Genomic DNA, 14,892 nt, shown 5'->3' with positions numbered 1-14,892 from the left:
GCCCGGAGACTCAGAATCCATTATGAGGATTTGATTTTTGCGGAACAAATTGTCCCTTTGAATGGTACCATACTTTTACTATATAGTATACTGGAAAACGGGGAAAAAAAATACAAATGCGGTTAAATTGCAAAAGAAAAGTGTAATTCCATAGTTGTTCTTTGTGTTTTTTTATTTAGCACGTTCACTATATGGTAAAACTGATCTGGCAATATAGTTTATTTTTTATTTAAGTACTTTAAAAAATTCAGAAATGTGTATGAAAAAAAAAAGTTTTCGCGTTCGTTGCCATTTTTTCCAGATCCAAAGCAATTCCATTTTTTGAGATCCGGGCTATGCGATGACTTATTTTTTGCACGCCAAGCTTTAATTTATGCCATTTTGAGGTAGATACGGTGTTTTGATCACCTCTTGTTGCATTTTATTGAAATGTTGCAGCAGCCAAAAAAATTAATTCTGGTGTTTTGATTTTTCTCCTCGTTGCGCTGTTTGCCGATCAGATTCATTTATTTTATATTTTGATAGATCAGACATTTCTGAACTCAGCAATACCAAATTTGTGCTTTTTTATTGCTTTAGTTTCAAAAGTGCAAAAGGGGGGTGATTTGAGCGTTTGTGTCTTTTTGTATTTTTGCAAAAACTTTTTTTTCTCACTTCTTATTGTATGTAATAGTACCCTTAGGAGACTTGAAGATGCGGCCATCCGATTGCTGTGCTTTACAGGAGTAGGTGATAAATGCAGAAGTTATGACGTGTTTCTAATATACTTTCCTCTCATTGTTCCACTCCTGGTTTTGGCTTACAAACACTGATGTAAAATACTGACCAAATACTGAACGTGCGAATGTGGCCTTATTCTACATACATACACTGCACAGTACCACTTCTCCGGTCCTGTATACTGGTGTAATTCTCAATACCTGTATTACTCTGTATACACAGTGGGGAACAAAAGTATTTAGTCAGCCACCAATTGTGCAAGTTCTCCCACTTAAATAGATGAGAGAGGCCTGTAATTGACATCATAGGTAGACCACAACTGTGAGAGTCAAAATGAGAAAACAAATCCAGAAAATCACCTTGTCTGATTCGGCAAGATTTATTTTGCAAATTATGGTGAAAAATAAGTATTTGGTCATTAATGAAAGTTCATCTCAATATTTTGCTATATATCCTTTGTTGGCAAAGACAGAGGTCAAACGTTTTCTGTAAGTCTTCCCAAGGTTGGCACACACTGTTGTTGGTATGTTCGCCCATTCCTCCATGCAGATCTCCTCTAGATCAGTGATGTTTTGGGCCTGTCAGTGGGCAACAAGGACTTTCAACTCCTTCTAAAAGTTTTCTATGGGGTTGAGATCTGGAGATTGGGTAGGCCACTCCAGAACCTTCATATGCTTCTTACGAAGCCACTGCTTCATTGCCCTGGCAGTGTGCTTGGGATCACTATCATGCTGAAAGACCCATCCACGTTTCATCTTAAATGCCCTTGCTGATGGAAGGTCTGCACTCAACATCTCATGATACATGGCCCCATTCATTCTTTTATGTACATGGATTAGTCGTCCTGGTCCCTTTGCAGAAAAACATCCCCAAAGCATGATGTTGCCATCCCCATACTTCACAGTAGGTATGGTGTTCTTCGGATGCAAATATTTCTACTTTGGTTTCATCAGACCATATTACATTCTCCCAATACTCTTCATGTTAATCCAAATGCTCTCTAGTAGTGATGAGCGAGTGTGCTTGTTACTCGAGATTTCTGAGCATGCCTGGGTGTTCTCCAAGTACAGTGCCTTGCGAAAGTATTCGGCCCCCTTGAACTTGTCAACCTTTTCCAGCATATCAAGCTTCAAACATAAAGATACGAAATGTAAATTTTTGGTGAAGAATCAACAACAAGTGGAACACAATTGTGAAGTTGAACGAAATTTATTGGTTATTTTAAATTTTTGTGAAATTCAAAAACTTAAAAGTGGGGCGTGCAATATTATTCGGCCCCTTTACTTTCAGTGCAGCAAACTCACTCCAGAAGTTCATTGTGGATTTCTGAATGATCCAATGTTGTCCTAAATGCCTAATGATGATAAATATAATCCACCTGTGACCTGTGTGTAATCAAGTCTCCGTATAAATGCACCTCCTCTGTTATAGTCTCAGGGTTCTTGTTGTGATAGGCAATTCAGTATCACAATGGACATAGCAGTCAGAGCACATACAGTGATCTGACAATAACCCAAAATCATAGAACGAGCTCTGAGACGTGGAAACTCTGCAGACCGCAATCCCTAATCCTCTCCAAACAACACTAGAGGCAGCCGTGGATTGCGCCTAACTCTGCCTATGCAACTCGGCACAGCCTGAGAAACTAACTAGCCTGAAGATAGAAAATAAGCCTACCTAGCCTCAGAGAAATACCCCAAAGGAAAAGGCAGCCCCCCACATATAATGACTGTGAGTAAGATGAAAAGACAAACGTAGGGATGAAATAGATTCAGCAAAGTGAGGCCCGATATTCTAGACAGAACGAGGATAGGAAAGATAACTTTGCGGTCTACACAAAACCCTAAAGAAAACCACGCAAAGGGGGCAAAAAGACCCTCCGTACCGAACTAACGGCACGGAGGTACACCCTTTGCGTCCCAGAGCTTCCAGCAAAACAATTAGACAAGCTGGACAGAAAAAATAGCAAACAAATAGCAAAGAAGAACTTAGCTATGCAGAGCAGCAGGCCACAGGAATGATCCAGGGAAAAACAAGTCCAACACTGGAACATTGACAGGAAGCATGGAACAAAGCACTAGGTGGAGTTAAGTAGAGAAGCACCTAACGACCTCACCAGATCACCTGAGGGAGGAAACTCAGAAGCCGCAGTACCACTTTCCTCCACAAACGGAAGCTCCCAGAGAGAATCAGCCGAAGTACCACTTGTGACCACAGGAGGGAGCTCTGCCACAGAATTCACAACAGTACCCCCCCCTTGAGGAGGGGTCACCGAACCCTCACCAGAGCCCCCAGGCCGACCAGGATGAGCCCCATGAAAGGCACGAACAAGAACGGGAGCATGGACATCAGAGGCAAAAACCCAGGAATTATCTTCCTGAGCATAACCCTTCCATTTAACCAGATACTGGAGTTTCCGTCTTGAAACACGAGAATCCAAAATCTTCTCCACAATATACTCCAATTCCTCCTCCACCAAAACCGGGGCAGGAGGGTCAACAGATGGAACCATAGGTGCCACGTATCTCCGCAACAATGACCTATGGAATACGTTATGTATGGAAAAAGAATCTGGGAGGGTCAGATGAAAAGACACAGGATTAAGAACCTCAGAAATCCTATACGGACCAATGAAACGAGGTTTAAACTTAGGAGAGGAAACCTTCATAGGAATATGACGAGAAGATAACCAAACCAGATCCCCAACACGAAGTCGGGGACCCACACGGCGTCTGCGATTAGCGAAACGTTGAGCCTTCTCCTGGGACAAGGTCAAATTGTCCACTACATGAGTCCAAATCTGCTGCAACCTGTCCACCACAGTATCCACACCAGGACAGTCCGAAGACTCAACCTGTCCTGAAGAGAAACGAGGATGGAACCCAGAATTGCAGAAAAATGGCGAAACCAAGGTAGCCGAGCTGGCCCGATTATTAAGGGCGAACTCAGCCAAAGGCAAAAAGGACACCCAGTCATCCTGATCGGCAGAAACAAAGCATCTCAGATAGGTTTCCAAGGTCTGATTGGTTCGTTCGGTCTGGCCATTAGTCTGAGGATGGAAAGCCGAGGAAAAAGACAAGTCAATGCCCATCCTACCACAAAAGGCTCGCCAAAACCTCGAAACAAACTGGGAACCTCTGTCAGAAACAATATTCTCTGGAATGCCATGCAAACGAACCACATGCTGGAAGAACAATGGCACCAAATCAGAGGAGGAAGGCAATTTAGACAAGGGTACCAGATGGACCATCTTAGAAAAGCGATCACAGACCACCCAAATGACTGACATCTTTTGAGAAACGGGAAGATCTGAAATAAAATCCATAGAGATATGTGTCCAAGGCCTCTTCGGGACCGGCAAGGGCAAAAGCAACCCACTGGCACGAGAACAGCAGGGCTTAGCCCGAGCACAAATCCCACAGGACTGCACAAAAGTACGCACATCCCGCGACAGAGATGGCCACCAGAAGGATCTAGCCACTAACTCTCTGGTACCAAAGATTCCAGGATGACCAGCCAACACCGAACAATGAACCTCAGAGACAGGGCCGGCTCCAGGTTTTCGAGGGCCCCGGGCGAAAGAGTCTCAGTGGGCCCCCCCTTTAACACATACCCCGATTTATGATGCACAGATACGGCAGAGAAATGTATAGTACAATGCCAGATTTCACTTCTTACATGAGTGACAGCTATTGTAAATTCTGCAGTGTATATATACAGGAGGAAAGGTGCTGTGCAGTGTATATATACAGGAGAGGTGCTTTTCTGTTTTGAGTTTTTCTATGAAACAAAGACTTTTCTACATAAACAACGTTGTTTGGTTTTGCGGCCCCAACAGATCTGTGCTACAAAGTAACAGGCGGCTCGGGCATTAATGAGGGACCTGATGCTGAATCCTTTCCACAAACCCTAATGACCCAATTAGTGCCCTGTCATTAGAAGCTCATTAAACGCCTCCCTGTCCCGGGCAGTCATGTACAGTATGGGGGGATCCTGCAGCCCACCCCCTGACTGCGCCATACCATACACTGCCCTCTGTCGATCTCACTATTATCCTGTGCATTTCTCCGTCATCGTTACCCCATGTTACACTTGTCACCCCCACTACAGAGTACCAGGGCAGCCAATGTCACCCCCTCCCGGACCCTAATGGCAGCAGGAAATGTCTGCTCCTCTATTGGGTTGGAACCTGATTTAATCAAGGAATAATGTGGATTTGTTGCCGGTGGCTGCAGGGGAAGGGTTAAGTGATGCCATGTCCTTGGTGGGAGCAGTGGCAGCTGCTGGGACCTGGACAGAGACAACCAATGTTGCTGTGACTGCACAGTGCGATGTGGAGGAGAGAAGCTGAGACGCAGAAATCACCCACATGCCAGCACTGGGCAGAGTCCCTCCAGTCACCAGCCTGGGGCTACGGGGCCCCAACCTACAGCCCACAGCTCAGTATTACCCATGGCAGCAGCTCCCCTTCCTCCTGGCATCTGGTTAACCCCATTTATGCGGGTCGGATTGTTATCTTTAAGGTTCAGCAATAACCTTCATACAGATGGGAAGGGGTTAAGCTTCTTCCTTACCCCACTGGTGCAGGTTTGGTGCAGCATGCATGTATTCTGGGTGAGCTGGGCGGCTACAGGCTGCACCCCACCAGCTGCTCCTCCAGACATCACCCAGATTTTTAGGCAGCGGAGACAGCAGCAGACTGAGCCACAATTGCAACCACCTCCGGAATCTGCCTGATAAACTTCAGCAGTCTGCAGCCACCCAGGGGGGAGAGCAGAGAACCTGCTCTCTCCGCCCACAATGTCACACTGGCTGCCTTCTGTTAACCCTGCCTGGCTGCACTGACTGAGTGAGAAGATGCTTGTGTCAGAGCTGGCACATAGGGGTTAATAGAACGCAGCCAGCAGTGACTTTGTGGGGGGAGAGAGCATGTTATCTCCTGCTCTGCTCTCCCAGCTGTATCTATGACAGCATGAGTGGGCCCCCCCCTCTCCCCAGGGCCCCGGCATTTGCCCGCTGTGCCGGGTGCTGACGCCGGCCCTGGGAGAGAGGATCGCGTTTTCAGGCGCTGGGACGCGCTAAACCGCGAGGAAAGGCTTCACATAATGCCAGCATTCTTTCCCTCCTTTTTATTTAAACTTGCAGGGCGCACCCGCCATTTTTTTCTCTGTCTCTCCCGGCTTTTCTCCTTTTTTGGCGCTTGAGCGCCCTCTGGTGGCGGCCGGCATTATTGCAGCCAGGAGTTTTTTCCTCTTCCAGCTTTTCTTCACTTTCCTTTTGGCGCTTGATCGCCCTCTGGTGGCGGCTGGCATTATTGCGGCCGGGAATCTTTCAGCGCTGTTGGGGGCGTTTCTTCTGCTTCCCCCTTCATCGCTTGTGCCTGCCCACAGCGTCGCGCTGTCTCAGCGCTCTTTTTACCGCTTCCTGCTCCCTGTCAGCGTCTGCTCACCGCGTGGGACAGAAGATTATCGGGGGAAAACAGGCACCTGCGGCTGCCGCTGTCGCTGTTTTTTCGGCATGCTCAGCGCTACTGCTCTCTCGGGCTCAACTCCTCCCGGCAGTACTTCTCCGCTCCAGGACAAGGTAATATCCAACTATGTCCGACCCCACCCTGGCCTTTGCCACTATAGCCATCCATTACGCCTGCGCTCACTGTAAGAAAAAGTGGGCCTCAGGTCAGCCTTCACCCTTCTGCCCGTCCTGCGTTCCTCCCACCATGTCCGTCCCTCAGGAAGCTCCTAGGTCCCAGAATGAGTGCACCCCCCTCCCCCGGAGTGGGCTGTTGCTATGTCTCAATCAGTGTCCGACCTGACTGGTACCGTCACACTTAGCGACGCTGCAGCGATACCGACAACGATCCAACTATGCCGGTAACCAGGGTAAACATTGGGTTACTAAGCGCAGGGCCGCGCTTAGTAACCCGATGTTTACCCTGGTTACCAGCGTAAAAGTAAAAAAAAAAAAAACACTACATACTTACCTTCCGCTGTCTGTCCTCGGCGCTCTGCTTCTCTGCCCTGTGTAAGCACAGCGGCCGGAAAGCACAGCGGTGACGTCACCGCTCTGCTTTCCGGCCGCTGTGCTTACACAGGGCAGAGAAGCAGAGCGCTGAGGACAGACAGCGGAAGGTAAGTATGTAGTGTTTTTTTTTTTTTACTTTTACGCTGGTAACCAGGGTAAACATCGGGTTACTAAGCGCGGCCCTGCGCTTAGTAACCCGATGTTTACCCTGGTTACCAGCGAAGACACACACGCCGATTCAGCAGGAAGTCCAGCGACGAAATAAAGTGCTGCACTTTCTGCAGCGACCAACGACATCACAGAAGGATTCTGATCGCTGCTGCGTGTCAAACTGAACGATATCGCTAGCCAGGACGCTGCAACGTCACGGATCGCTAGCGATATCGTTTAGTGTGACGGTAACCTAAGGTTTCTCAGTCCCTGGTCCAGGCACTTGAACGCATCCCGCTTCTCTCTAATGCCACCAGTGCCACGAACGCCTCACACGGCGATTCGCTCGCACCTGTCCTAGACCCTCACAGAGGCAGACCGGACAAAAGAGACAGAAAACTGACCTTATCTAGATCCTCTTCCAGTTCCCTGGACGGGATTCCCCTATCTGCCCGTTCCCCCTCCTCACAGGCGGACGTCGGGTCTGATCTATCCTCTCAGTCGGAATCTGACTCTGATGCAGATCAGACTTCCGGAACACAGGAGATGGTTGATAGCCTTATTTCGGCTATCATTCAGACGCTTGATCTTAAGGAGGATGAGGCAAGCTCTCAGGACGTCTCCGTTGCGTTTAAACGGATTAAACGTCCTTCTAGGTTTTTTCCTAATCACAAGGAGTTTGATAACACTACCTCTACACACTGGGAAAACCCTGGCAAGCGTTTCCCTGGCAGGAAACGGCTTGACGTGTTATACCCTTTTCACTCCGACCTTGTTTCCAAATGGTCAGAGTCTCCTAAGGTCGACCCACCCGTCTCCAGGCTATCCTCGCAGACGGTTCTGTCTATCCCGGATGCGGCTTCCCTTAAGGACCCCACGGACAAGCAACTCGAGGCATTAGCAAAATCGGCATTTGAGGCTTCCGGAGCCTCCCTCTGCCCTAGTTTCGCCTCGTCCTGGGTAGCCAAGGCTGTGTCAGCCTGGGCCAAAACCCTGCGCAGAGGCATTTTGGCCTCTGCTCCTGCTGAGGAACTGTCTGAATTGGCGGATCAGATTTCTCTTGCGGGAAAATACCTCATGAATGCCACCCTTGATGCAGCGGCCTGCTCCACCAGGGCTAACAGCAACATTGTGGCCATTCGCCAGATTCTCTGGCTAAAGGCGTGAAACGCTGACCCCGCTTCTAAAAAATCTCTCACTGGTCTGCCCTTCCAGGGTTCTAGACTCTTCGGCACGCAACTGGATCAAATGATCTCGGATGCTACGGGTGGTAAGAGTACCTCCTTACCCCAATCCAAGCCAAAACGTCCCTTCAACTGGAGGGGCCCTCAGTCCTTTCATCCCTTTCGGTCCTTCGCCTCCTCAGGAAACCCCAACCAGGACCGTTCTTCCTCACAAGGAGACCGAAGAAAACCTTCTTTCAGGCCTCCACCATGCTGGAGAGCTAGGAGCCACCCGCAAGACCATCTGGATCTTGGGGCCTCCGGTCCTCTAATTAATGACGGGTCGCCCCCACCTGGAAATCCCTCCAGGGTGGGAGGCCAACTTCTCCTGTTCAGAGGTGTGGCTATCTGTAGTCGACAACGCCTGGGTCAGGGAGATCGTCACTTCGGGCTACAAGATAGAATTTTCTTCGCCCCCAGGAAGACGTTTCCTGCTCTCTCGTCCTCCCAAACAGCCCTCCCACCTCTCAGGACTTCTCCAAGCCGTCGAGTCGCTCCTCGCCTCAGGAGTCATAGTTCCGGTGCCTCATCGCGAGCGTTTTTTGGGTTTTTACTCAAACCTGTTCGTGGTTCCAAAAAAAAGATGGTTCTCTCCATCCAATTTTGGATCTCAAGCGGCTGAACCGCCATCTCCGGATTCGGCGTTTCAGGATGGAATCTCTACGGTCGGTGATCGCGTCCATAGAATCGGGAGAGTTTCTGTGTTCCGTGGATATCCGAGATGCGTATCTTCACGCCCCTATTTGCGTACGACATCAGAGATTCCTCCGGTTCACGATCCAGGGTCATCACTATCAGTTCACGGCCCTCCCTTTCGGTCTGGTGTCTGCGCCCAGGGTCTTTACGAAGGTCATGGCAGCTGTCATGGCCATCCTATGTTCAAAGGGGATTCTGGTAATCCCATACCTCAATGACCTATTGATCAAGGGTCCGTCCCGTCGGGATTGCAGCCAGAGCCTCCAGCTTACTCTGGACACGCTTCTTCGCCTCGGCTGGATAATCAATTACCAGAAGTCTTCCCTGATTCCATCTCAGCGGCTGGAGTTCCTGGGCATGGAATTCGACACCTCTCAGGCTCAGGTCTTTCTTCCCTAAGAGAAGTTCCTTTCTCTTCGTCGGGGGTCAGGGCACTAAAGAGCCCGAATCCTCCGTCTTTCCACCTTGCCATGAGGGTTCTGGGAAAGATGATCGCCTCCATGGAAGAGGTCCCTTATGCCCAGTTCCACTCTCGTCCCCTCCAGCTGGCCCTTCTATCGGCCGGGGACATGAATCCACTTTCCCTGGATTGCCCGTTTCGCCTCTCCCCCAGAGTAAAACAGTCTCTCTCTTGGTGGACGCTGTCCACCTCCATTCTGCGCGGGACGTCATTTCTACCTCCCCGCTGGCAGGTGATCACCACCAACGCCAGTCTCCAAGGTTGGGGAGCAGTTTTTCTCCACCTCACAGCCCAGGCCGCTGGACTGCTCAGGAGGCGGCGCCTCCATATCAACCTCTTGGAAATCAGAGCCATCTTCCTAGCCCTCATCCGCTGGGAGTCTCTCCTTTCAGGGAAACCGATCCGCATTCAGTCGGATAACGCCACGGCCGTGGCTTACATAAACCATCAGGGAGGGACTCGCAGCACACAAGTCATGGCGGAAGTGTCAAAAATTCTGCGTTGGGCGGAGGATCACATTCCCTCTCTGTCAGCCGTCCACATCCCAGGGGTGGACAATTGGGAAGCCGACTTTCTCAGTCGCCAGGGCATCGTGGCGGGCGAGTGGTCTCTTTTCCCCTCAATCTTCAGCCAGATTTGCCAGCGGTGGGGCGTCCCAGATGTCGACTTGATGGCTTCCCGGGCAAACCACAAGGTTCCCCAGTACGTCTCCAGATCTCGGGATCCGATGGCCGTCGGATGTGATGCACTCGTGATCCCGTGGACTCAGTTCCAGATGCCCTATCAGTTCCCACCCCTCCCCTTGATCCCAAGGGTCGTAAAAAAGATCAAGACAGAAGGGGTCCCCGCACTCTTAGTAGCTCCAGATTGGCCTCGCAGGGCCTGGTATGCGGAACTGGTGAACATGCTATCGGACGTTCTGTGGAGGCTTCCGGATCTTCCAGACCTTCTTTTGCAGGGGCCCCTCTTCCACCCGAATTCTCGGTCTCTGAATTTAACGGTATGGCCGCGGTCCTGAAGGACGTGCGTTTTTCTCATAGCATCATCCAGACTATGATAAGGGCGAGAAAACCGTCTTCCTCGCGTATATTTATCACAGGTGTTGGAAGGCCTTTTTCCGGTGGTGTCAGGACAACAGTCTGTTTCCTATGACCTTTTCCCTTCCATCTCTTCTCAGTTTCCTTCAAGCGGGTCTAGATTCGGGTCTTTCCCTTAGCACCTTGAAGTGTCAGATTTCCGCTCTGTCCATTCTTTTTCAAAGAGACCTGGCCTCCCTGCCTCAGGTGCGGACCTTCATCCAGGGGGTCGCTGATATAGCTCCCCCTTATCGTCCTCCTGTCGAGCCTTGGGACCTCCACCTCGTTTTGGACGCCCTCCAGCGTGCGCTCTTTGAACTGATTAAGGACATTTCCTTCTCGTTTCTATCCTGGAAGGTGGCCTTTTTGGTCGCCATCACCTCCATTAGAAGAGTGTTGGAGCTGGCGGCCTTATCCTGTCATTCTCCCTTTCTAGTACTGCATCAGGACAAAGTGGTTCTTCGTCCGGTTCCTTCCTTTCTACCAAAGGTGGTTTCGACTTTTCACATCAATGAGGACATCGTCCTCCCTTCCTTGTGCCCTTCCCCGGTTCATCCCTTGGAAAAATCTCTTCACAAGTTGGATGTGGTCAGGGCTATCCGAATTTATCTCGCCAGAACTGCCTCTTTTCGTCAGACCGATTCTCTGTTCATCGTCTCGGAAGGGCGGCGAAAGGGGCTCCCTGTTGTGAATTCTGTGGCAGAGTTCACTCCTGTGGTCACAAGTGGTACTTCGGCTGATTCTCTCTGGGATCTTCCGTTTGTGGAGGAAAGTGGTACTGCAGCTTCTGAGTTTCCTCCCTCAGGTGATCTGGTGAGCTCGTTAGCTTCTTCTCTACTTAACTCCCCCTGATGCTTTGATCCATGCTTCCTGTCTATGTTCCAGTGTAGGACTTGTTTTTTCCCTGGATCATTCCTGTGGCCTGCTGCTCTGCAAAGCTAAGTTTTGCTTATGTTATTTTGTTGCTATTTTTCAGTCCAGCTTGCTTTATTGGTATTTCTCGCCTGCTGGAAGCTCTGAGACGCAGAGGGACCACCTCCGTAACGTTAGTCGGTGCGGAGGGTCTTTTTGTCCCCTCTGCGTGGTTATTTATAGGTTTTTGTGCTGACCGCAAAGCTATCTTCCCTATCCTCGTTCTGTTCAGCTAGTCGGGCCTCACTTTGCTAAATCTGTTTCATCTCTATGTTTGTGTTTTCATCTTACTCACAGTCATTATATGTGGGGGGCTGCCTTTTCCTTTGGGGAATTTCTCTGAGGCAAGGTAGGCTTATTTTCCTATCTTCAGGACTAGCTAGTTTCTCAGGCTGTGACGAGGCGCCTAGGTTCTGGTCAGGAGCGCTCCACGGCTACCTTTAGTGTGGTTTGATAGGATTAGGGATTGCGGTCTGCAGAGTTCCCACGTCTCAGAGCTCGTTCTATTATTTTGGGTTATTGTCAGATCACTGTATGTGCTCTGACCTCCATGTCCATTGTGATTCTGAATTGCCTTTCATAACAGTACAGGAAGCCAAAAGTGCTAATGATTCTCAATAGAGGGAAAAAAGAAGTTCTGAGACCATTTTTTTTTCTTTGCACTGTGTTTTGTCTTTTTTTTCCCCTAGACATTTGGGTGGTTCAGGACACAGGTGTAGCAATGGACATTAAAGGTCTGTCTTCATGTGTGGATCAGCTCACGGCAAGAGTTCAAAATATTCAAGATTTTGTGGTTCAGAATTCTTTGCTAGAACCGATAATTCCTATTCCAGATTTGTTTTTTGGAGATAGAACTAAATTTCTGAGTTTCAAAAATAATTGTAAACTATTTTTGGCTTTGAAACCTCGCTCTTCTGGTGACCCAATTCAACAGGTTAGGATCGTCATTTCTTTTTTGCGCGGCGACCCTCAGGACTGGGCGTTTTCTCTTGCGTCAGGAGATCCTGCATTGAGTAATATCGATGCGTTTTTCCTGGTGCTTGGGTTGCTGTACGATGAGCCTAATTCAGTGGATCAGGCAGAAAAAAATTTGCTGGCTCTTTGTCAGGCTCAGGATGAGATAGAGGTATATTGTCAGAAATTTAGAAAGTGGTCAGTGCTCACTCAATGGAATGAATCTGCGCTGGCAGCAATATTCAGAAAGGGTCTCTCTGAAGCCCTTAAGGATGTCATGGTGGGATTTCCTATGCCTGCTGGTTTGAATGAGTCTATGTCTTTGGCCATTCAGATCGGTCGACGCTTGCGTGAGCGTAAATCTGTGCACCATTTGGCGGTGTTACCTGAGCTTAAACCTGAGCCTATGCAGTGTGATAGGACCTTGACCAGAGTTGAACGGCAAGAACATAGACTTCTGAATGGTCTGTGTTTCTACTGTGGTGATTCCACTCATGCTATCTCTGATTGTCCTAAGCGCACTAAGCGGTTCGCTAGGTCTGCCACCATTGGTACTGTACAGTCAAAATTTCTTCTGTCCGTTACCTTGATCTGCTCTTTGTCATCGTATTCTGTCATGGCATTTGTGGATTCAGGCGCTGCCCTGAATTTGATGGACTTGGAATATGCTAAGCGTTGTGGGTTTTTCTTGGAGCCCTTGCAGTGTCCTATTCCATTGAGAGGAATTGATGCTACGCCTTTGGCCAAGAATAAGCCTCAATACTGGACCCAGCTGACCATGTGCATGGCTCCTGCACATCAGGAGGTTATTCGCTTTCTGGTGTTGCATAATCTGTATGATGTAGTCGTGTTGGAGATCTGGTTTGGTTATCTTCTCGTCATATTCCTATGAAGGTTTCCTCTCCTAACTTTAAACCTCGTTTTATTGGTCCGTATAGGATTTCTGAGGTTCTTAATCCTGTGTCTTTTCGTCTGACCCTTCCAGATTCTTTTTCCATACATAACGTATTCCATATGTCATTGTTGCGGAGATACGTGGCACCTATGGTTCCATCTGTTGAGCCTCCTGCCCCGGTTTTGGTGGAGGGGGAATTGGAGTATATTGTGGAGAAGATTTTGGATTCTCGTGTTTCAAGACGGAAACTCCAGTATCTGGTTAAATGGAAGGGTTATGCTCAGGAAGATAATTCCTGGGTTTTTGCCTCTGATGTCCATGCTCCCGATCTTGTTCGTGCCTTTCATGTGGCTCATCCTGGTCGGCCTGGGGGCTCTGGTGAGGGTTCGGTGACCCCTCCTCAAGGGGGGGGTACTGTTGTGAATTCTGTCGCAGAGTTCACTCCTGTGGTCACAAGTGGTACTTCGGCTGATTCTCTCTGGGATCTTCCGTTTGGGGAGGAAAGTGGTACTGCAGCTTCTGAGTTTCCTCCCTCAGGTGATCTGGTGAGCTCGTTAGCTTCTTCTCTACTTAACTCCACCTGATGCTTTGATCCATGCTTCCTGTCTATGTTCCAGTGTAGGACTTGTTTTTTCCCTGGATCATTCCTGTGGCCTGCTGCTCTGCAAAGCTAAGTTTTGCTTATGTTATTTTGTTGCTATTTTTCAGTCCAGCTTGCTTTATTGGTTTTTCTCGTCTGCTGGAAGCTCTGAGACGCAGAGGGACCACCTCCGTACCGTTAGTCGGTGCGGAGGGTCTTTTTGTCCCCTCTGCGTGGTTATTTATAGGTTTTTGTGCTGACCGCAAAGTTATCTTCCCTATCCTCGTTCTGTTCAGCTAGTCGGGCCTCACTTTGCTAAATCTGTTTCATCTCTATGTTTGTGTTTTCATCTTACTCACAGTCATTATATGTGGGGGGCTGCCTTTTCCTTTGGGGAATTTCTCTGAGGCAAGGTAGGCTTATTTTCCTATCTTCAGGACTAGCTAGTTTCTCAGGCTGTGACGAGGCGCCTAGGTTCTGGTCAGGAGCGCTCCACGGCTACCTTTAGTGTGGTTTGATAGGATTAGGGATTGCGGTCTGCAGAGTTCCCACGTCTCAGAGCTCGTTCTATTATTTTGGGTTATTGTCAGATCACTGTATGTGCTCTGACCTCCATGTCCATTGTGATTCTGAATTGCCTTTCATAACAGCTCCCCGCCTCCAAGTCCACAATTGCTCGTTGGATCCGTTCGGCGGTTCTGGAGGCATGCTGTGTTCAAGACAAATGGCCTCCGTCAGGAGTGAGGGCTCACTCTACCCGGGCTGTGGGAGCTTCCTGGGCAGTTCGTCACCAAGCTTCAACCTCGCAGGTTTGCAAGGCCGCAACGTGGTCATCCATTCACACCTTTGTCAAATTCTACAAGGTGCATACTCAAGCTTCTGCGGACGCGAGCCTGGGTAGGAGAAAACTGCAGGCGGCAGTTTCTGACCGGCCGACCTAACTCCTCTTTTTCTGCAGAATATTCCGCCCTAGGGACTGCTTTTGGACGTCCCATGGTTACCTGTGTCCCCCAATGAGGCGAGAAAGAAAGAGGGATTTTTGGTTCTTACCGTAAAATCTCTTTATTGGAGCCTTCATTGGGGGACACAGCACCCTCCCTTGAAGTTGTATCGTGTTGGCTAACGTGCCGTTGTTGTGGGTTGGTACATAGGTTGAGTTTATTACCTGTTCCTACTACTGCACTACTGCTTTTGCACCAACTGAG

Source organism: Ranitomeya imitator, chromosome 3, assembly GCF_032444005.1.
Source record: "Ranitomeya imitator isolate aRanImi1 chromosome 3, aRanImi1.pri, whole genome shotgun sequence".
NCBI classification, from domain to species: Eukaryota; Metazoa; Chordata; class Amphibia; order Anura; family Dendrobatidae; genus Ranitomeya; species Ranitomeya imitator.
This window is presented reverse-complemented; position numbering follows the sequence as displayed.